The sequence below is a fragment of the Camelus dromedarius genome, chromosome 17 (genome assembly GCF_036321535.1).
Source record: "Camelus dromedarius isolate mCamDro1 chromosome 17, mCamDro1.pat, whole genome shotgun sequence".
Taxonomy (NCBI): Eukaryota; Metazoa; Chordata; class Mammalia; order Artiodactyla; family Camelidae; genus Camelus; species Camelus dromedarius.
In genome coordinates, this window is record NC_087452.1 from 39515268 (window position 1) to 39537712 (window position 22445).

The 22445-nt window shown below is 42.2% G+C and overlaps 1 protein-coding gene and 1 long non-coding RNA gene across 2 annotated transcripts in view; one reads left to right on the forward strand and one right to left on the reverse strand.

Annotated features, from left to right (window-relative positions):
• The window catches only part of ULK4 (unc-51 like kinase 4), a 449508-nt gene that overhangs the window by 355385 nt on the left and 71678 nt on the right, over positions 1-22445 (forward strand). The gene's annotated exons all lie outside the window — the stretch shown is intronic.
• LOC135323314 (uncharacterized) lies at positions 1956-10630 on the reverse strand. The gene is made up of 3 exons (XR_010384714.1): positions 10565-10630; positions 3701-3827; positions 1956-2874 (listed from the first exon to the last, which is right to left on the reverse strand). It is a non-coding gene; the product is annotated as an uncharacterized LOC135323314 (long non-coding RNA).

Below are 22445 nucleotides of genomic sequence, written 5' to 3' on the forward strand. Positions count from 1 at the left end.
TCAGGTCTAGGTCTAAGTCCCTGCTTATGCCATTGGGAAACCTTGGATAAGACACTTCCTTAAACATTCTTTTGTCTATCAAGAAGCTAGTGCTTTAAAGCATCTGCCCCATAGGTTACTATGAGGATCAGATGTTGACTCTGATGTCTTCACGTGTTCCAGGGTTTTAGGGTCACCACTTCCCTTAATGTCCAAGGACAGAGAGTCATGTGTCCCAGGGGCCAGCACTTCCCCCCGGTTGCAGAGGATGCCTGGAAAGTGGAAAGGGCTTCGATTTTCTAGGCTTCTTACACCCCAGATCCCTGCTGGCTACTCACCATCACAGCTTTGCTGCTGTCTCTTCTCTCCCTGCCTTACCCAGGGCTTGGACCTGAGCTGCCCTCTTCCACCCCTCAAAGTTCCATTCTCCAGAGGGTGGAGAAGGGGGTGTTTTCAGGCTGCTGCCTGAACTGTTAGGCCATCTTCTACCTTGCACCCCACTTCCTGGGATGCCCCTTTTCTTTTTCTCTCCTGCTCCCCCCTGCATTATCTCCTACTTGGGACTTGCCCTTGCCACTTGAAGATGCTCCCCAGGCTCCTGGCTCTCATGGTCTTTGCCAGGTTTCACCTTCCTTTCCACCCTGACCTTGTCTTCCTTGTGGACCACCTAGACCAGAGTAACATTTTTTTTTCTTCGCTAGCAAAATGAAATCTCTGTTTTTATTTTCTGATTGTACAGGTAACATACAACCTTTTGTCATAATCATTCAAACATTGCAGAAATGACTAAGAAAGTTAAAAATCCCAGAAAAAAAGAGTCACGCTAAACATACTGCCCCACAACTGCCCTTTTGCACTGTCCGGTGTGGCATGGAGTTTTAAATTTGGTTAGCCCACAATTAATAAACAGGAAGGGTACCTTTTTCAATGCTGTGAATTAGAATACCACCACATCCTCAGATTTCTATGAATGATGGCACCAGAAAAGAGAGGTCAGAATCATGGAGAACTCAAGAGAGAGATTTTCAAGAGAAAGGGCACAGGATAAGTAATAGGGCACACCTGACAATAACAAATCAGCTGTGCTCCTGCCAGGCAGCTTCAGGTCCCCTCTGTATGTCTGGCACTTCCCAGGGACTGTCACAGCCCGGTCTCCTATTAGCAGGGCCTGATGTTTTTTGAGTGATCCTCTTTCCTTTGTAGAAATACACATAAAGTCGCAGTAGAGCAAATGAACAGTTCAGCACAGAGAACATGAGGGACAGGACCCCTCCCTCCATGGTAGCCTTCAGTATGGACAGAAATTTAATTATGAGAGCCATGCTCTATTTTTCATCTCACCCAGGTAAGAATGATTTTTTTTAAATCCATAAGGGAAAAATACTAGATAGTTAAATGAAATATCCAGATAGTTATCTAAAAGAGGCAATGAGATATCCTCAGGGCTAGAAATCTGGTTTACAGAGAGCCTCTGTTCAGAAGTTTTCCGTTTTGAATTTGATAGCATTTTTCAAGCCAGCGATTTCATTTTCGCATACCCAGTAATGAAATAAACAAAGTGTGAAATAGAGACAGTGCTAGTTAAACATTTATACCAGCCCTACCCTGTCATTTCTTGAAACTATTAAAATGTAATGTTTTTATATGAAATCATTATAAATTTATAACAAGTCTAATCTGTGGTGATGTACTGTTCCATAGACTGAGAATTATTGTTCTAAATTTTGGGTGGCAGATGCTTTCTCTGAGCAACGGTGCTGGGATGATTAGTTCCTATGATGCAGTGTAAGAATATCTCTTCTAATTTGCATAAAACATGAGTGCTGATTATACTCTTTCATTTGAGGCCTTGGAAAATATTTTTCCCAAACAACAGTCTTGACAATCAACTCTCTTACAATAAGGAAGTTTTGATTGATTGTGAATACCGCCCTGAAGACATTCTACCTCAAATCTCTGTTAAGAATTTATTCATAGAGTTGAGTACACCAAAAAATATCACGAAGACAGGTACAGTAATTGGGCTGTTAGCAGTCATTAGATTCTCCAGGGCTTTTGCTAAACCCAAGGGCATTCTTGGGTTTGGAAGCAGTGATTCAACCCAGAATTGGATCTCTCATCCCAGGGTGAGTCTTAGATGTGGGTGGGCCAAAAGCTACCGTGTTTTGGGGTGATTGAAGAAGACTAGGAATGCCTTTTCATCTCAGAGCATCTCTGCCATTCAGATCCTCCCTGAAACTCATCATAAGTTCCTAAAATTTCATCAGTGGAGAGCTTTCTTTGAGGATCAAGCTCTCATTAATATGCAGGCACTCTTGGAAAAGTGATGTCTTTATCCTTAGCACAGTTCATTCGTTGTCAAATGTGAGTTTTCTAGTGGCTTTCCAACATGGTAAAGAGCAGAGGGCAACTCCTTCAAGAATGATGAATGATGATAGGAACATGGCATTGCTTTGTTTCATGTTTTGGGGGAAAGGAAATAAGGTGACCCAGATCACTGGGAGTGGGGAGTTGGGGGATATCCACAGGGTAAGAGTGGGGTCATCAAGCCATTCTAGATTTCCACGATATGACAGAAGGCAAGTGTTTACCTAGAAGGCAGATCCATAGGTAAGTAAAAACAAGAGAGCTACCAGTATTTACTAGAGAAGGCTACAATGATGGAGTGCTTGCCGGGAGGGAGTCAGTGGTCGTCGAATCCAGGTGGTGACCAGGAGCTGGGTCCAAGGATGCATGCAGCTGAGTAAAGAGTGTGAGGCCACAACTAGATATTGGAATGTCCCGAGACATCCCAGCCCCCTTCTTCAGATATGCTGGAGCAGTATTTGTCAGTCTTTCTTGTTGTTTTGTACCCAGAGGAACTTCTTTAGACATTTTTTTCCTAATTGCTTCTCCCTGTAAAAATTAAAGACCACAGATAAACTATATATATAGAGAGAGAGATTGAGAGAGAGAGAGAGAGTGAGTATATCTCCTTTGGCAGGCCACAGATCATTGTAGTATCTAAGATGTAGTTCCCCCCTCCTACCCCCACCAAGAGCCAGTTTTTACTCCTTTGGGAGCCATATCACCCTGTTGAAAATGCACATCCTAGCAGGTGACATGGAAAGGAGAGAAAGTCAGGTCCTCCACCCCTTGAGATAAAGTGACCCCAGGAGTCACTTGGGTGACTGACGCTGGACAACTGAAAGGAGCCGTCTGTCCATCTGGCATGGAGATCCACCAGGTGGTATGAAAGATGGCTACATTTGAAAAGGCAAAAACTTGGATTTGTCCCAAGAGAAAGCTTTATCTTTAAGCAGCCAGTAAGGCTCTTGTAGCAATCCTGGGGGTGGGCAGGGAGTGGAGGGGCTGTCTATAGCTTGTAGCTTGAATAAGAAGAGAGAGAATGAAGCAGTGCCCTATCAAATACCATCCACTTTGGAATGCCTGAAATCTCTAATTATTTCAAAATATATCCTGAAGAAATTAGCAGTTATGCTACTTTTCATCAGGGCAACTGGGTGGAATTCCTGGTATATTTCTGGGAAACCAAACCATGGCTTTTGTCTGTCATATGTGTGTTTCAAACAGTGAGCTCCTGATTTGACTCATTTTGTGAAAAAAGGAACGGCTGTTAGTCTGTGCACCCATGTACTCTGGTACCTTCCAGCAACAATCCTGTAGAAGTCTTTACTGCCAGACACAATGGTCTTTGAGGAGAGCCAAGACCTTGACTCACCAGCCTCTCAAGGGCTTTGTCGTGCGGTGACGCAAAGTATGAAGTTGCACTCTCCTGCCCAGAGGCTTGCTGGCCGTCCAGAGAATGACCCCTGGGCGGCTTGACTCATCTTCCTCCCGGGGGGTTCCTGTCAGAGTGAAAAGGGAGGCAACTGTGAGAACCATCTGGAAGGGAGATGTTTACCATGTGACACACTTAGGGGTTCTGTTTTGATTCTTGCCATGTGAAGGAGGGAAGTCTTTCATAACAAGGTCCTACAGTTGCCGTCAGTAATGCCCCTGAGAAGCCCTGAGTTCTTCTGATTGAGCTTTCGTTCTGGAAGAGCACTGTGGAGGCAGGTGCCTTGTGAACCTCCCCATGCTGGAGAAAGAGGCCCTGCAGCCTCTTTAGTCTCCAGAAGGGCAAAGCCTCCTTAATTGCTCTGCAGAAGGAAATCTGCACACATCTGGCAACAGCACCTCCTTTGAGACTTTAAAATGGAAATTCAAGGGGTGAGGGTGTAGCTCAGTGGTAGAGCATGTGCTTAGCATGTGTGAAGTCCTGGGTTCAATCCCCAGTAGCTCCATAAACAATAAAATAAAATGGAAATTCAGATTTCTGGGTCTTTTCTGTGATGATAGAGGCAGCCCCAGTGAGGCAGACCTTGCCAAATAGGAAGATGCTTAGAAAGCCAAGTAAAGAGTGAACCATGAATTAGTTGCAAAACAATGCTAGACGATCCTGGAGTTGCTTGATGCAAGCCTGGCTTTGGATATATTAAAACGCCCCCATCTACACACACACTTGGCTATCAGACACCCTACTGTAATCTCAATTTCTCATGGAAGCGAGGTGTAACAGCAAGCCTTCCAACTGAAGTTTATTCTTAAGTGGGATGACTTTTTGGTTTATGTACTCAGTAAGCACATAAAAAATAATGGAAGGTATCTAATTCTTTATAAAGGTTATTTCTGCAGTGTCTTCAACTTGAAGAAACTTGCAATGAAATATAATTAGTTAGGTGAAAACTTTGTGTTTCTGTTCATGCCCATTTTTCTGGAGAAGGAATCTATACCTTTTATCCTTAAAAAGGTCCATAACTCAGAACAAAAAACCAGGGAAGATAAAGACGAAAGGTCAAGGCCAGGCTGCCCCTCTCTAGGGGAGAGAAACAGCCAAGTTAGAATTTTATAAGGCAATTCCTTCAACGTACACTTTCATTATCTTCTTAGGTTAAATGTGAGGACCTTAAATATGATGAATAGTAAGTTCACCTAAAATCCAGAAAAGCTCTGTGTTTGTGAAGGAATGACTCTCACAAGTCACATTTATCATAATGTAATATTAAATTATGAAATATATACCATGTGCCTGGAAATATACCCATGAAATAGCATAGAGAATTTATGTCCATGTTAATAAAGGCAAGATGGACAAAATAATCTAGGCCTAATTTTTCAGAAGGATATGTGTGGCCTTGACAGTGGTGCTGTGGTGATATTTCATTCACCTGATGGAGGAAAAAACTACATAAAGAAAAATTATGCTAGTTCATTGAAGGTGGGAATGAAGTAGCTTGCGCCCTACATTCCATCGCAAGACCCCTCCAAGGAGAAACTTATATCCCTTGTTTGTATGCCCAGAACTCCAAAGGGAAATTGGCTCTATGTTTATATTTGATAAATGGGGTGAAGGTAAGAAAGACACTCTCTCTGTTTTGTCCTTCTAAACCCTGCCTTTGCCCTTCCTAGAGTTCGGTTCTACATGAGGGACAGGACTTTAGAAATTGCTTCCTCTCACTACTACTACTAGGAAATACTACTACTAGTACCACCATTGCAGGCCCCTCTCATGGGTCTGCCCAAGAAATTTGAGGTGCTGTATGGGGAGGGTCCCTGCTGACCCCTGAGGAAGGCTCAGGCACAGGAACTGGGGTTCGAGGAGTTTGGCTTATGTCACCCCCAGTTGAATGGACTTGGAGGCCAGCTCTCAGGACCCAACCTAGATAATCAGGCTTCCCTGAGAATGACCCCAGAGACCTGCTGTCTCCAAACGTGCATTATCCTGAAGGTGCTGCTTTTGCCCCTGGTCAAGTCGCAAGAGTCTGTGACTGACTTCTAGGAGTTACATTCGATATGGATGGAGGCATGGAGGGGTGTTTTGTTGTTGTGAGAAAACTCGGCTCTATAAATGATGCTTTGGGAGCAGGGGTATGGGGTGAATTCAGCAAGACTTCAGCTTTCTGTCTCCTGTGGCCTTTGGTATAGCCCGACCCCTGGAGATCCTCTGGTCTTCCAGATGTTCCCCATCTCTGTTAGCATCTGTGTCAGAGACTGACTTAAGGAAGAGTCAACTACTCAGATCAGCTTTAGGAGGGTGCTTTGGTTCCTTGGGTGTCTTGGTTCAGGGTAACCTTATGGAAGGTGTTCTCTTGAGTTGCTGAGTGTTCTGCATCTCACAGAAGATGAGAAGCATGGACCCTGGCCTGGAACAGCCAAGCCCTGTTCATTCATACCTTACTGATTCAGAATACTCTGAGTCTCCTAGATGGCTAGTTCACAGACGTGGAGGGAAGCTCTTCTGGAGAGTGTGGTGCATTGTGCAGTGAGGAACTTCTGTTAACCTCTTGTGATTTTTCCTGCTGTAAAGCTAACAGTGCTCAGAAGAGTTTGACCTGTATGTTTACCCTTGTTTTCCTGGGGCTTGGTGCATGTGTTCAGTTATATTTCTCTCTCTTGGAATAACGATGTTCTTGGGGCAGCGTCGAGAGTGAGACATAGACTTTGGAAGCAGAAGGAATTTCAGCTATTTGGACCTCCTGGAGCTCACATAGCCCTTCTGACCACTGCGCCCTCTCCTCCCTCCTCGTTCCTCCTCTGTAAAGCAGGGATAATAATATATAAATTCTAGAATTGTTTTTGAGAAATAAATGAAACAGTGTAAGGAAAACACTTGCATAAACCCTGGTACGTTGCAAACACATTCAGTGGCAGCCTTTACCTTGTTCTCCAGGACAACTCGTGTAGGGACCCAGAAATGCCAAATTGTATTTGCTGGTGGTGAATGTGATCCCTGTGCCGAAACTTCATCCTTTTGCCTTTGAGATCTTAATCTTCTTTTTGCCTCCTCTCAATCCATTTACTTTTTTAACTTACTGAATCGGCATAGCTGCCTGTTCGTAACTTCCCAGTCCCTTACTGCTCACATAGGAAACAGGCACTGATGCCTCTTGTGAATCAAGCACTACACTAGGGGTCACCTTGGGTTTATGCTGCCCTCGGGGAGCCCAGAGTAGATGACACTAGCAAGGAAGCACGTGGTCCATGCACTGGAATGATTCCCCTGGAAGCAGAGGCCTCCTTTTTTTCCTGGAGTTACTAGGGCAGGTTTCTTAGAGAAGGTGGTATCTGAGATGAGTTTGAAACATGGAAGTATGATTTGGACATGCAGATATGGAGGGAAGAACATTCTAGAGACAGGGAACAGCATGAGCAGGAGTGTGGAGGCAGAAAAGGAAGATCCATATACAGGGAAGGAAAGGAAGTTTTAGATGGAGTTTTTTTTAATTAAATTTTTTTATTGAAGTATAGTTGATGTACAGTGTTTGAGGTGTACAGTGAAGTGATTCAGTTACATACATACATCTATTCTTTTTCAGATTCTTTTGTATTATAAGTTATTACAAGATATTGAATATAGTTTCCTGCACTGTATAGTAGGTCCTTGTTGCTTACCTACTTTATATACAGTAATGTGTATCTGTTAATCCCAAATACCTAATGCATCCCTCTTCTCTTCTTTGGTAACCGTTAGTTTGTTTTCTGTGTCTGAGTCTACTTCTGTTTGGTAAATAATTTCATTTGTATCATTTTGTAGATTCCACATGTAAGTGATACATATTTGTCCTTCTTGGTTTGACTTACTTCAGTTAGTATGATCATCTCTAGGTCCATCTATGTTTCTGCAAATGGCATTATTTCATTCTTTCTTATGGCTGAGTAGTATTCCATTGTATTAATATACCACAACTTCTTTATCCAGTCATCTGCTGATGGATATTTAGGTTGCTTCCATGTCTTGGCTATTGTAAATACTGCTGCTGTGAACATTGGGGTGCAGGTGTCTTTTCAAATTAGAATTTACATCCTTTTTGGATACATGCCCAGGAGTGGAATTGCTGGATCATATAAGTCTATTTTTAGTTTTTTAAGGAACCTTTATACTGTTCTCCATAGTGGCTGCACCAATTTACTTTCTCACCAACAGTGTAGGAGGGTTCACTTTTCTAGATGGAGTGTTAAATGCATGAAAAAGAGGAAGAAATGAAGTTGGCAAGATGAATCAGAGCCTGGTCTGGAAGGGGCTTGGCTAACTCTCCATTTTGAGAGTTGGGGGAAACATCTGTCCTGTTTCCTGCAGCATTATAGGCTGTCAGATCTCTCTTATTTTTTTTTTTTAAGACCATGAACTCTATCCTGGAAACATTCAAAATAAGAATTATTTATTTTATGATCTGTCCAAAAATAAAGAAACATTTTGCATGCTAAAAACTTGAAAGCAATATACACATGGCAAGTCTAGTTTGAACGTGTGTAGCTTTGGACTGAGTCCACTATTGGGATGAACTTTAAAGCTGATACAATGTGCCTTTGAACTCAGCTTGAGCTGCAGGGGTGGCACTTTTATTTAGTGCCTGTTCTATTAAGAGAAAAGAATAAATCTTTACTTGTGAGTCTTATGATTTTTTTCTCCCCTAAATACTTGTTCTCGTGTCTAAAAAGGGGGGATTCCAATGACTAAATTCTGTAATTGGAGTTCTTTGAAGATAAATTCTAAGTAATGACTCATGTATTATAGGTTATTTTTAAGCTATTAGAAAAGTTGGAAACTCATCAGAAAAAGCAGTGAGTGTCTGTGTGACAGAGCCCCCAGGTCCAAATGACTGACTCACTCTTTTGTCACGTTCAGTGCCGTTTACTCAATACTTGGAAAATGATTTTTGAAGTGAATTATTTTAGAAGAAGAGAACTCAAGGATACAGCATCCCTGCCCGCCACCATCTATTTCAGTGATCTTACTTCAGATTTATTTTCTACAGTGTGCACGAAAATGTAGTTTTTCCTTACTCACTTTGCAGTTACTATGAAAGGTTGTTCACAATGAAAATTAACATCATCCAAAAGCTTAGAAATATTTAAGCCCAAAAACATGAAATGGCAGGATTCTTCCTTTTGCTCCTTTCAGCCTCCCTCTCCCTTTACGTACCCCCTGCACCCCTCTTCCCCACCCCCCCCCCCCGTCCCTGCAGCTACCGTGGACATGCCTCCTGCCCTCTGAGGCCCCATGAGTGCTGCGTGGGTGCTTGTCGAGCTCACCTTCTGCGGAGAAGGAGAGCCCAGGACTTCAGTAGCCAAAAAAGATGTGAGACAGGAGTGATGCTATGGAAGAGGAAATCTAGTGTTACTTGTGAGGCATGTGCCAGAAAGAGACAATAGGAACTTTCAAGAAGCTGGTAAAATTAAGTCCTGGTGTCATCATGTGTCCAGACATGAGCAGTAGGTCCTGTAGCAGGTGACAAGGACTGTCTGAGTGTAGTGTGTCCTCAGTGCATCAGATAACCCCTTCAGAAGCCACTGATTGAGCGCCTTGTGAAAGCACCTTACTGCCCTGATTAAAGCTAATCAGCAGTTCCCTAGGGGCCTCAGGAGAAAGCCTGGAGCCTTGAACTTGGCTTTCAAAGTCCCTGCTGACTTCTGCTCCTGTCCCTAATGTTGCTTCCTTGTACTCTCACTGCAGCTACTCTCGCCACAGACAGTTCCCCTCACTGGCGGGACTCCTGCTCACCTTTGAGGTGTCCCTCTACCTGGAGCAATATTTCCTCCCAGCCCCACCTTCTGTACTCGCCCTTTCCCACTGGCGTATCCCAGACGTCTCTGCCGCCTCAGCTGACAGCTTTTTCTAACCAGCGTCAGTAACATCTTGCACTTCCCCCACTGAAGCATTGCATGGCCTTACTGTGTTTCGTTTCTGCCGTAGACTGCACGGTCTTTGAGGAACTATCTTGTTTACACCTCCCTAGCATTTAGCAGGGTGCATGGAACATACACAGAAAACACTCAGACGTTGAGAGGGAGGGAGCAAGGAAAGAAGGGAGGAAGAAGGAAGAGAGAGAACTGAATGCCTTTCGTGTGAACAGGGAAGGGGCCCTTTCAGCATTAGTGTTGTTCCAATGAACTGCTGGAAGTCAGATTTCCCCTCTACCCAGAGCTAGCTCACCTCCAACAGTTGCTGCGATGCTGTTAGAACAAAGAATACAAGTGGGAAAGTATATACAAGCTTATCAAACTTGGGCATTAACTACTATTATCTTGTTTACAGTGTTAAATATAAAGCTGACACAGAGATGCCCAAAGTGCAGTCTAAGCGGGTCGCCATTTTTTCATGTAAATTGTATGAAACCAAAGAGGAGGGCACATGAGCCCCGCTGGGGCTCCTCATGCCCCGTTTCTGTCCTGTCAGTAATCTCCTCATGGGGCTCTGGGTGGGAAAGAAAAAGATAATTAGCTTTAGGCTGTGGAAGAAGCTTCCACAGCGACAGAGGCTTATTCATGGTTTTGGACAATTACAATGCGATGGGAACTCATGAGGATGTAAATTAAAAAAAGACCGCAGCTTGTCGGTGGTTTGCTATTTTTGTTTACCTGACTCTTTATTAGACAGTAGCTGCTTGTGTATTTCTTATATGACTTTAGCTCTAATAACAGTAGCAACGTCCTAATTATTCAGGTCCTCTAAATTAACTTTGATTGCAACACAAAGTAAACCTATGAGAAGGCTCAGCTCAATAGAACATCGAGGTGAAAGCATTAGATGCAAGTCCATTACCTTCGCAGGCGACCCTTTCCCTCTCTACGCCGATCCCCTTCCCCTGGATGTGAAGTGGCCCATGGCTGTGTATTTATGATACGACTGGGTGCGCTGGCCTCTTTGCATGCATGAAAATGCAAATGGAGAGGCTTGATTCTGCACCCTCACCTCCTTAATATCCTCCCCCCATACGCTTCTCTAACTCAGTGTCTATCAAGAACTTAAAAGGAGAGAGAGAAACTTACTAAACCATCGTGGCAGTGTCTTCCATTTCATCCACGTTTTTTTTTTTTTTAACATTTTTTATTGATTTATAATCATTTTACAATGTGTCAAATTCCAGTGTTCAGCACAATTTTTCAGTCATTCATGGACATATACACACTCATTGTCACATTTTTTTCTCTGTGAGTTATCATAACATTTTGTGTATATTTCCCTGTGCTATACAGTGTAATCTTGTTTATCTATTCTACAATTTTGAAATCCCACTCTATCCCTTCCCGCCCTCCACCCCCCTGGCAACCACAAGTCTGTATTCTCTGTCTATGAGTCTGTTTCTGTCCTGTATTTATGCTTTGTTTTTGTTTGTTTGTTTTTGTTTTTGTTTTTTAGATTCCACATATGAGCGATCTCATATGGTATTTTTCTTTCTCTTTCTGGCTTACTTCACTTAGAATGACATTCTCCAGGAGCATCCATGTTGCTGCAAATGGCATTATGTTGTCGGTTTTTATGGCTGAGTAGTATTCTATTGTATAAATATACCACCTCTTCTTTATCCAGTCACCTGTTGATGGACATTTAGGCTGTTTCCATGTTTTGGCTATTGTAAATAGTGCTGCTATGAACATTGGGGTGCAGGTGTCATCCTGAAGTAGGGTTCCTTCTGGATACAAGCCCAGGAGTGGGATTCCTGGGTCATATGGTAAGTCTATTCCTAGTCTTTTGAGGAATCTCCACACTGTTTTCCATAGTGGCTGCACCAAACTGCATTCCCACCAGCAGTGTAGGAGGGTTCCCCTTTCTCCACAGCCTCTCCAGCATTTGTCATTTGTGGATTTTTGAATGACGGCCATTCTGACTGGTGTGAGGTGATACCTCATTGTAGTTTTGATTTGCATTTCTCTGATAATTAGTGATATTGAGCATTTTTTCATGTGCCTTTTGATCATTTGTATGTCTTCCTTGAAGAATTGCTTGTTTAGGTCTTCTGCCCATTTTTGGATTGGGTTGTTTATTTTTTTCTTATTGAGTCGTATGAGCTGCTTATATATTCTGGAGATCAAGCCTTTGTCGGTTTCACTTGCAAAAATTTTCTCCCATTCCGTAGGTTTTCTTCTTGTTTTACTTCTGGTTTCCTTTGCTGTGCAGAAGCTTGTAAGTTTCATTAGGTCCCATTTGTTTATTCTTGCTTTTAGTTCTTCTAGGAGAAAATTTTTGAAATGTATGTCAGATGATGTTTTGCCTATGTTTTCCTCTAGGAGGCTTATTGTATCTTGTCTTATGTTTAAGTCTTTGATCCATTTTGAGTTTATTTTTGTGTATGGTGTAAGGGAGTGTTCTAGCTTCATTGTTTTACATGCTGCTGTCCAGTTTTCCCAACATCATTTGCTGAAGAGACTGTCTTTATTCCATTGTATATTCTTGCCTCCTTTGTCGAAAATGAGTTGACCAAAAGTTTGTGGGTTCATTTCTGGGCTCTCTATTCTGTTCCATTGGTCTATATGTCTGTTTTGGTACCAATACCATGCTGTCTTGATGACTGTAGCTCTATAGTATTGATTTCATCCACATCTTGTCACACACCATATTTACATCTTTTTCCTCCTGAAATTACTTAACACATCTGCTGGATTTTTGTACTTTCTTGGCTTTTAATATGGTGAAATTTGTTTATTAATAATTCAGGAAATGTTATTCTGATATTTGAGTTGATTTTACAGATGCTGTAGGTCGTGTTCTTCTCCCTTGTAGCCTCCATCAGAGGATGCTGCCAGCTTCCCCCCGTGGTTCTCAGGAAGAGTAGCCCTGAATGCCAGGGCCATTGGGAGCAGACTGCGGTGGGTGGGTGGGGCTGGCGAGGAGAGTGGCTCGTGTCTGCCATTCACACCTGGCTTTGTTCATCTGTTCTCCTGAGCCAGGCATGGCTGCGTGCTGGTGATGTTATGCCTAGGGGTCTCTGATGATAATGCTGGTTATAGAGAAAAGAGGAAATGAAGCTTTGAGGGATGAGGTTATTTTCATAGTTTCCCCTTCCCCTTCTCAGAGTATAAAAGAATTTACAAAAGAGACAAATAACCTGCTCAGGGAGGTTGGCTGAGGCATTTATTACATCCTTTGTGAAATCAAAGTTGTGATGCAGTGATAGTGACAGTCCCAGCATTAGGGTTTCTGTCTTTAAGCTGCTGTTCTGGTTTGGGCAGGTTTATAGGTAAACTTTTGCATGTGAGGCTATGGTTGTCAGAGCTTACCTGGCCTGTCTTCATTGTGGTTAATGGGATGCCACCAGGCCAGCTCCTCCAAAAAGCTCAATTCTCAGGCAAAATCACAGTCCTTTTTCTGACCTGGGCCTCGCCCTTCCTTTTGTCACCATGTGTAATGGTCAGCTATTACCACAGTGACACACAGCACAATAACAGACCACCCCAGAACTCTGAAGCATTGCATCAGTAAGCATTTATTTCTTGAGCATATAATTGCACATCATCTGAGTTTCTCTGATCTAGACTAGGCTCAGTGATGCTTGGCCTAGCTCATGGGTTGGATTCAGCCCTGCTCCATTCCTTGGGGCCAGTGGAGCTATCAGAATAAGGTCTTCTCATGGCAGTGCAGAAGCACAACAGACCAGACCCAGCCATGTGAGTCCATTCCCCACCTCTGCTCATGTTGTGGCCACTAACATCCCATTGGCCACGTCAAGTCACATGGCTAAGCCCCAAATCAAGAAGACAGGAAGTGTCTCTACCCACTGTGAAGCCGACATGGCCAAGCCCAAGTGGATAGTTGTTGAAAATGATACAAACTGTTACGCCATCACAGATCCTGGCCACATAAAGTAAATCCCATATCAGTCTACTTGTTCATCTCTTGCTGCTTATTTTGAAACAGAACCACCTATGTTGAAGAGTCTTAACATCTTCATGTAATGAAAATGAATATGAAAATACATATATACACACATATAAATGAATCACTATGCTATACACCAGAAATTAATACATTGTAAATTGACTGCACTTCAATTTAAAAAATAAATAATAAAAATAAGATCTCTAATGTTATTTGAAATTCAAAAAAATAAAATAAAAACCCAAAACCACTTTCATGGTATCACCACAGTACTTGCAGAAGGATTAAGAACTCACATGTTGGAGAATGTTATAGGCTGTCAGTCCAGGGGGAACACCAGTTATGACACCAGCCTGGGGCATTCCCAGCAGTGAGATGGCCCAACAGCCAGGCTACCATTTGGAAATTTGAGGAGGCTGGTCCTGTACTCAGCTTAGGGACCGTTCTGTCACCCCCATGCCCAGTATACCGTTGGTGCATATGTTTGTCTCGTCCACTGGGCTCCAGTCTCCTTCAAGAGAAGAAACTTGTCCCTTTGTCCCCCATGTTTCCACCTCGGGCGCATTCAGTTCTATGAAAGACTCCCAGTGAACACCTAGAAGGTGGCAGAACCTTCACCTTGGCACTGCACTTGGTTACCAGTATGAACCAGGGCTTATTTTCACATAATTTTAATCACAGCACATTTGAGATGAAAAGACCTTTCAAGGTCGTGCTCTCTCTCTTGCCTTCTGAGAGAGAGCACTCTGTCTGTGGAATGTGCATCTGCCTTTACTTTAACCACCCCCCTCTGCCCTGTACATCTCTCTAAATAAGTCTACTTTTACTCAAACAAAAAAAGAAAAGAAAAGAAAAGACCTTTCAAGATTAGATAGTTCAACACTGTCCAGTAGAGTCTTCTGCAGTTGGAAATGTTCTACATTCGCAAATCGAAATGTTCTAAATTATACTGTCCCATACAGCAGCCATTAGTCATAGGTAGCAATTAAGCACTTCACATGTGTCTAGTGGGACTGAGGAACTGAGTTTTAATTTTAATTAATTTAGGTTTCTGCTTAGATAGCCACATGGGGCTAGTCACTACTATATTACATTGTAGATCTAGTTATTCCCTTGTTGGCCTAGAGTAAATATCAGTAGATATTTCTTGAATGAATGAACAGATGGACACATGAATAAGAAAGAGAAAAATGACCTCACCCCACCCCAGGATCACACAACAAACTCAAGGCAAAACCAAACTAAGAGCCTAGGGCATGGACAGGCTGGCCTGGGCACTCCCTCACCCCACCCTACCTCCTCAAGGCCTTTTTGCATTAGTTTGGCTTTACCTCTGTACTTGTAACCTTCTAGCAATATCCAAATACCTCATGGTCAAATTTGTTGATGGAGGAAAAAAAGAACAGAAAAACAAAACTATTTTTCTGTCTTTAGTAATTTGAATAGTGGGCATTAAAAACTCCATCAAACATCAAATAATTTTTACACAGTAGAAATAATATATACTTTCCATCCAAATTAAAACACACGCTCCCAGCAATTTAATTATGCAAATGTGATATAAGCAGCAGCACAACAGTGTTAAAGGGGAGAATGAAGATTGATAAGCTGAAATTTCTGGTGACATTTTCCTTTTAATGTCCTCTTTTGGTTAATATTATGCTGATTTTCATGCACAGCTTAGGTGGAGACTTTCTTTGTGATAAGTGCCTCTACAAATTTATGCAAATAATATTAATCACTGTTGAGAAAACAGCAGCCATGACCAGCCCTGCTGCCCACAAGGGTCAGGCAATAGCACTGTATGGGTCTTGAGCTATGATGCAATTAAATACACTGGTGAGCAAAGCTGCTGTGTTCAGAAGGGGCTGTTTTCCTTCAGCTGCTTGGAGAATTCTGAGTTCAAAGTTTATTTCCCACCTTTGCCCTAACAGGGTGCCCTCATTGGAAAATTGAAGAGTGGCTGTAGATTGTGTTGCCCCCTCCTTACCCGAGGAGCCCCGTCTCCACTGGTCCTTTCCACTCCAGAACTCTGTCTTGGGGTGGGTCCTTCAGCAGCAGACCCTTAGATGAGGATTTGGGTACAAATAGTTTATTGAGGGAGTGCTCCCTGGAGAAAACTATAAGGGGGCAAAAGACACAGGATCCAGAAGGGGAGAAAAGCAAACAAGAGTGGGATCTCTGGCAGAGTCCTGAGGAGGCGGCTTCATCCTGATTCCACAGGGTACACTGTATGTAAGTTATGCATTAGAATTGGTCCCCACTTGAGACCAGAGGTCTGGGCTTTCATCTATGGTCCTCCAATCAATTACTGGCAAGAGTTGTCTTGTGGGACGTGAATCCCCAGGCACATGCAGCCCCCTGAAAGTGCAGACTAGGAGGCCAAGAGTGGTCCTCCGATGACAGCCGCTGGTGCAGGCCCAGGGATGGGCTGTACAGACCCGAGAAGAGACCCCAGGGAATTGGGTGGAGCACTGGCAGTGCCCACTAGAAACTTACCTGGGCCTCCGCCCACAGCTGGCATCCCTGCCTTGCTGCTTTTCCTCTAAAACACATGGCCTCTCTTCCCCGGTGTCCCCCTGGGGCACTTGAGAGCTTCCTGGTACATTATGTCCAGGTAACTGGGATTTCTTTCATAATAGTTATTATTCCATCAGACCGCGCTGGTATTTTAACAAGTCTTCAAGGTTTGAACTTGAGGGGTGAGCAGTGGAGGAAATTTGTAGCAAGGCCCGTAAGGAAGCTGTTCAGATCAAGAGAGTATCTCTCACTCAAGGCCAGCTAATAAGGAGCCCACAGAATCCAGAGATTAAGATTTGGTGTTTTTTCTCTGGCATCTGGGAATTTCCTTGTAAATCCTGGGAATGCTGGAGTGACTCCTGCCTTTTCATGGCCAGAACAACATTCCAGGCTCTATCTCTGAGCAGCAGGGAGAGTGTCCAGTGGGCCCTCCTGCTGCATGGCAGCAGCCTCCCTGGGCCTGTTCACAGTCATGGGAAATAAACCAGATCCCAGGTGCAGGTCCCCTGATGGCAAGGCACTCAGATCCCATTGGAGAAAAAACAAGACCCGCAGACACCTTCTCTCTTCTTACTTACTTCCTCCCTTTCAAAGAAGGTATTCCTCTGATGAGCTCTTCCTGCAAAACAGAAATGCTATTTTGACGGTGAGCATAAAAGCTCTCTTTCTCTGCCTTTGAGAGGAGAGAAGGTGTGAGGCTGTGAGAACTTGATTAGCCCTCATCATCTTCCCCTCTGGTTTTCAGAGACAAGGCCACAGGCAGAAAGGCTCACACATTCTCCCCGTGGCTCTCCGTGTACCCTAATTGCCAAGCTTTAAGGGCTGCCATCTCCAGCTGCCTGAGAATCTGGAATTTCTATTAGGATGGCAAACGCAGAGGGCTGAGTCTGGAGCCTATACAGTGGGAGAAGATCTGCTTTCTGGATTGAGACTAGTTCTGCCACTAACTGGCTTTGACAGTTCCTCTTTATAAAATGAGCACATTGTGCAAAGAGTGAGCTGTACACTGTATAGTGCTGTGCAATTTTAGTTGGTGGTAGTGATGATGGTGGTGAATTTGGGGCCTCAGGACTTCAGAATTCTACATGTATGCACGTATATGCTTGCATTTGTGTGTGTGTTTACTGTTTCCTGTCCTAGCAAGAGCGGTTGGTGTGGATGTGTCCTCCCCCACCATCCTGCAGAACAGGAAGTAAGAAGGCGCCGTCTTCACACAGGCCCTCCAGACAGCCCCAGTGACAAGAGGAGGATGACAGGCACTCTTAGTCCTGAACCCTTCCCCTATCCCCAGCCCAGACGAGGAGTCTGTCAAAGCAGCGTCAGTTTTACTTGACCAAGATTGCCTAGCTTCTTATTTTTAAATAGATACCATAAATATATATTGTACAGCAGCATTTTAGAGCCCAGAAATGTGAAATTCAATCATCACCAGGATTTTGAGTAATAAGACAAGGATTTGAGACTAGAATTAGCTGCTGACTCAGTAGTTGGCTTGCAGTCTCTCTGAGCCTCCATTTCCCCATCTACATGAGGGTGAAAATGAGGCTGAGGCCCACGTAGAAGGATCGTGTGACAGTCCAATAGGATGACATTTGAAAAGTGAAGTGACCTGTAGGGCACTTCTCACGCAGAGGTAATATCAGCGTCTTTAGTCGAGCAGTTTGGAGCTGCAATGTAGCCCCTCCCCTGTTTTACAAATGAGGAAGCAGAGCTCCAGGTTGGTTCAGACTCCCCCGGGGCCCCCCAGGGGTTACTGACCACACAGCTGTAGCCCCATGGCTTCCGGTGCTGGGCATCCCACCTGCTGCAGGCAGACGACAGGGATGTCATGACTCCCAGTCTCCCAGGCTGCCCTGGGGTCCAGTCCTGCCTGGTGCCATCCAGGGCCAGGCTCTGTAGGTGCAAACACTGGAGATCTACTTGGGGGAGTTAGTGACCTGGTCAAAGGGGCTACTATGGACATTTGTAAAGGGTAGTGTATGCTGGTGGACTTTGGGGTGAAACAGCAGTTTCTCCTCCAGCCCTATGCCTGCCTATACCAGCTCATCCTCTTCTTAAACCTTCCATGTGTTGACTTGTCTGTCCTTGAGAGCTGGTCAAGAGAAGTGGCTTCAGTAGTTGAGCAGCAGTGACTCGGGACAGACGTCCATAGGACACTACTTTGTTTCCCAAGCTGGACCCCAGGAACATTGGAGACTGTTTCAGAAGGAGCTTGGAGTTCTCCCACCATCATTTTCAGTTACATTTTCTTGCAAGCTTTAAACTTAGTATGGAGAACCCTGTACTGCAGGTTGTTTTCCTAGAGAGCTTGTGGGTAGTCTCTTTTGTCCAGAAAGTGTCTCCTCTATCATTATTGTGGTTTTCCTGATAACAGCAGTGGGGTCCTGCTGCGAGTGTCTGAGACTGGGACTGAGTGTGTTGCAGGGTGGATGAGCTGAGCCTCAGTTCTCCATCTTGCCTTCCAGCCTAGTCTCCAGTGAGAGCTGAGCGAATCTGAGTGGAGGACGAGTTCACCTCTCACCTTCTTTGGCAAAGACTGTGCAATCAGCAGGCATAACTGGTTCCTTCTTCCCTCCATACAGCATCTCTTTCTCTCCTCTCTCTCTCTCTCTCATTCACTCATTCAAAGCCTTGTTCTAGAAGAGGTTTACAGGTTTTTTTTTTTCTGCTTTCTAGTTAAGTATTTCTTTACAAATATGTAGAACTTTTAAAATGTAGGTTCCTTTTCTTCTTCTTTTTTTTGTATTCCTTTAGAGACTTGGGATGGACAGTTTAAAAAGATCTAAAATAAGAAGTAATTTGAGATGAGAACGTTGGTGATTTTTAGAGACCAACTACATCCTTTCTTTCTGTTCTCATACATCTGACATCCAACTCCCTTGGATTCCTCCTGTGTCCAGGACACACCTGTTTTGTAATTACCAATTTCTGTGGTGTAAGTCGACATTGTGCAGTGTTCGTTAACAAAAGAGTTCTTTGCTAACACGCCTCACGGGCCATAATTTTCTTACATCTTGTGTCATTAGTGGTTGACTTTTTTGCAAAAGGGAAGAAGTATTTCGTTTGATCATATTCTTGTATTTTTAGTCTGTCCCCAAGAAATACCGGCTACCACCAAGAAATATTTTAGTAATTTCCAATCCCACTAAACTTGATGATAATAGGATAAAGATATTCTCGATTAACTGTGTAGAAATTTATTAAATAAAAATAGATATTGATAAGTATTCAGGGTCACTGATGACTTCTGTCATCAGTTTTTATGTCCCAGGTCATGAACTGTGATTCTTTACACTCAGACCATCTTATTGTGAGGTTAACTAGTATTAAACTACCAGTGCCTTAGTTCCTAACTCAAATTAAATTCATTTAAAACTCCATTCTTTTTTTGTTTTGCTTTTTAGCTGTCTTTTAAAAAAATTATTTATTAATTTAAAAAAAAAGTTATGACATAATTATTGACTATATTCCCCACACTATACATTTCATACCCTTGACTCATTTTTTAACTAAAAGTTTGTACCAGTTAATTCCTCCCCCACCCAACTCCCCTCCCCTCTGGCAACTACCTGTTCTCTGTATCTATGAGTCGATTTCTATTTTGTTATGTTTGTTTATTTGTTTTGTTTTTTTTTTAGATTTCATGTATAAGTGAAATCATGGTATTTGTCTTTCTCTGACTTACTTAGAATGATACCCTCTAGGTACATACATGTCACAAATGGCAAGATTTCATTCTTTATGGCTGAGTAATATTCCACCACGCATGTGTGTATATATGTGTATCAAACACATCTTTTACAATGTGTCAATTTCTGGCATACAGTACATTCTACTCATGCATATACATACATATATTCATTTTCATATTCTTTTTTATTAAAGGTTATTATAAGATATTGAATATAGTTCCCTGTGCTGTACAGAAGAAAAATTTTAAATCTGTTTTTATATATAGTGGCTAACATTTGCAAATCTCAAACTCCCAATTTTATCCCTTCCCACCCCTTTTCCCCAGTTACCATAAGATTATTTACTATGTCTGCAAGTCTGTTTCTGTTTTATAGATGAGTGCACAATGTCCTTTTATTTCTCTTTTTTAGATTCCACATATGAGTGATATCATATGGTATTTTTCTTTTTCTTTCTGGCTTACTTCACTTAGAGTGACATTCTCTAGACCCATCCATGTTGCTGCAAATGGCATTGTTTTGTTTCTTTTTTATGCCTGAGTAGTATTCCATTGTATAAATATACCACAACTTCTTTATCCAGTCATCTGTCGATGGACATTTAGGTTGCTTCCGTATCTTGGCTATTGTATACAGTGCAACTATGAACATTGGGGTGCATGTATCTTTTTGAATTAGAGTTCCCTCCAGATACATACCCAGAAGTGTGATTGCTGAATATATGGTAAGTCTTCATACACATCTTTATCACTCATCTATCAGTGGGCTTCCATATCTCGGCTTCCATATCTAGGCTATTGTAAATAATGCTTCAGTGAGCATAAGGGTCCATATATCTTTTTGAATTAGTGTTTTTATTTTCTCTGGATAAAGACTTGGCAGTGGAATTGCTCGATCTTACGGTAGTTCTATTTTTAATTTTTTGAGGAACATCCGTACTGTTTTCTATAGTGGCTTCACCAATTTACATTCCCACCAAAAGTGTATAAGTGTTCCCTTTTGACATTTTCACCAACATTTGTTATTTGTTGTCTTTTTGATAATGGCCATTCTGGCAGGTGTGAGGTAGTCTCATGGTAGTTTTGAGATTTGCATTTCTCTAATAATTAGTGATTTGAGCATCTTTTCATGGACCTGTGGGGCGTCTGTGTGTTGTCTTTGGGGAAAATGTCTTTTCAGGTCCTCTACCCATTTTTTAATCAGGAATTTTGTATGTTGAATTGTAAGAGATCTTTCTATATTTTGAAAATTAACCCCTTATTGGATACACTGTTTGCACATATCTTCTCCCATTTGATAAACAACCCTTTAATTTTGTTGATAGTTTCCTTTGTTGCAAAAAGCCTTTTAGTTTGATGTAGTCCTATTTGTTTATTTTTGCTTTTGTTTCCCTTTCCCAAGGAGATATATCCAAAAAATAGTGCTAAGACTGATGTCAAAGAACATACTGCCTATGTTTTCTTCTAGAAGTTTTGTGGTTTCAGGTCTTATATTTAAGTCTTTAATCCATTTTGAGTTTATTTTTGTATATAGTGTGATAAAGTAGTCTAGTTTGATTGTTTTGCATGTAGCTGTCCAGTTTACTCAGCACCATTTACTGAAGGGGCTGTCTTCCCCATGGTATATTCTTGCCTTCTTTGTTGTAGGTCAGTTGCTCATGTAAGTGTGGATTCATTTCTGGGCTTTGTATTCTGTCCCATTCATCTGTGTCTGTTTTTATGCTGGCACCATACTGTTTTGATTACTATAGCTTGTATTGTAGTTTAAAATCAGGGAGTATGATACCTCCAACTCTGTTCTTTCTCAAGATTATTTGGGCTATTCAAGGTCTTTAGTGTTTTCATACAAATTTTAGAATTATTTGTTCTAGTTCTGTGAAAAATGGCATTGGTATTTTGATAGGAATTGCTTTGAATCTCTAGATTGCCTTGGGAATTATGACCATTTTAATAATATTGGTTCTTCCAATCCAAGAACACAATATATCTTTCCATCTATCTGTGCCATCTTCAGTTTCCTTCATCAGCATTTAATTGTTTTCTGAGTACAAGTCTTTTTCCTCCTTAGGTAGGTTTATTCCTAGATACTTTATTCTTTTTGATGTGATGGTAAATGGGATTGTTTCTGTAATTTCTCTTTCTGATGTTTCATTGTTAGTGTATAGAAATGCAACAGATTTCTGTATACTAATTTTGTATCCAGCAACTTCACTGAATTCATTGATGAGCTCTAGTTGTTGAAGCTAGTTGAGCTTCTAGGGTTGTCTTTAGAATTTTCTATGTATAGTATCATGTCATCTGCAAACTGACGATTTTACTTCTTCCTTTCCCATTTGGATTCCTTTTATTTCTCTTTCTTCTCTGATTGCTGGCTAGGACTTCCAAAACTATGTTGAATGAAAGTAGCAAGAGTGGGCATCCTTGTCTTGTTCTTGATCTTAGAGGGAATGCTTTCAGTTTTTCACTATTGAATGTGATGTTAGCTCTGGATTTGTCGTATAAGGACTTTGTTATGTTGAGGTATGTTCCCTCTATGCCTACTTTCTGGAGAATTTTTATCATAAATTGATGTTGAATTTTACCAAAAGCTTTTTCTGCATCTATTGAGATGATCAT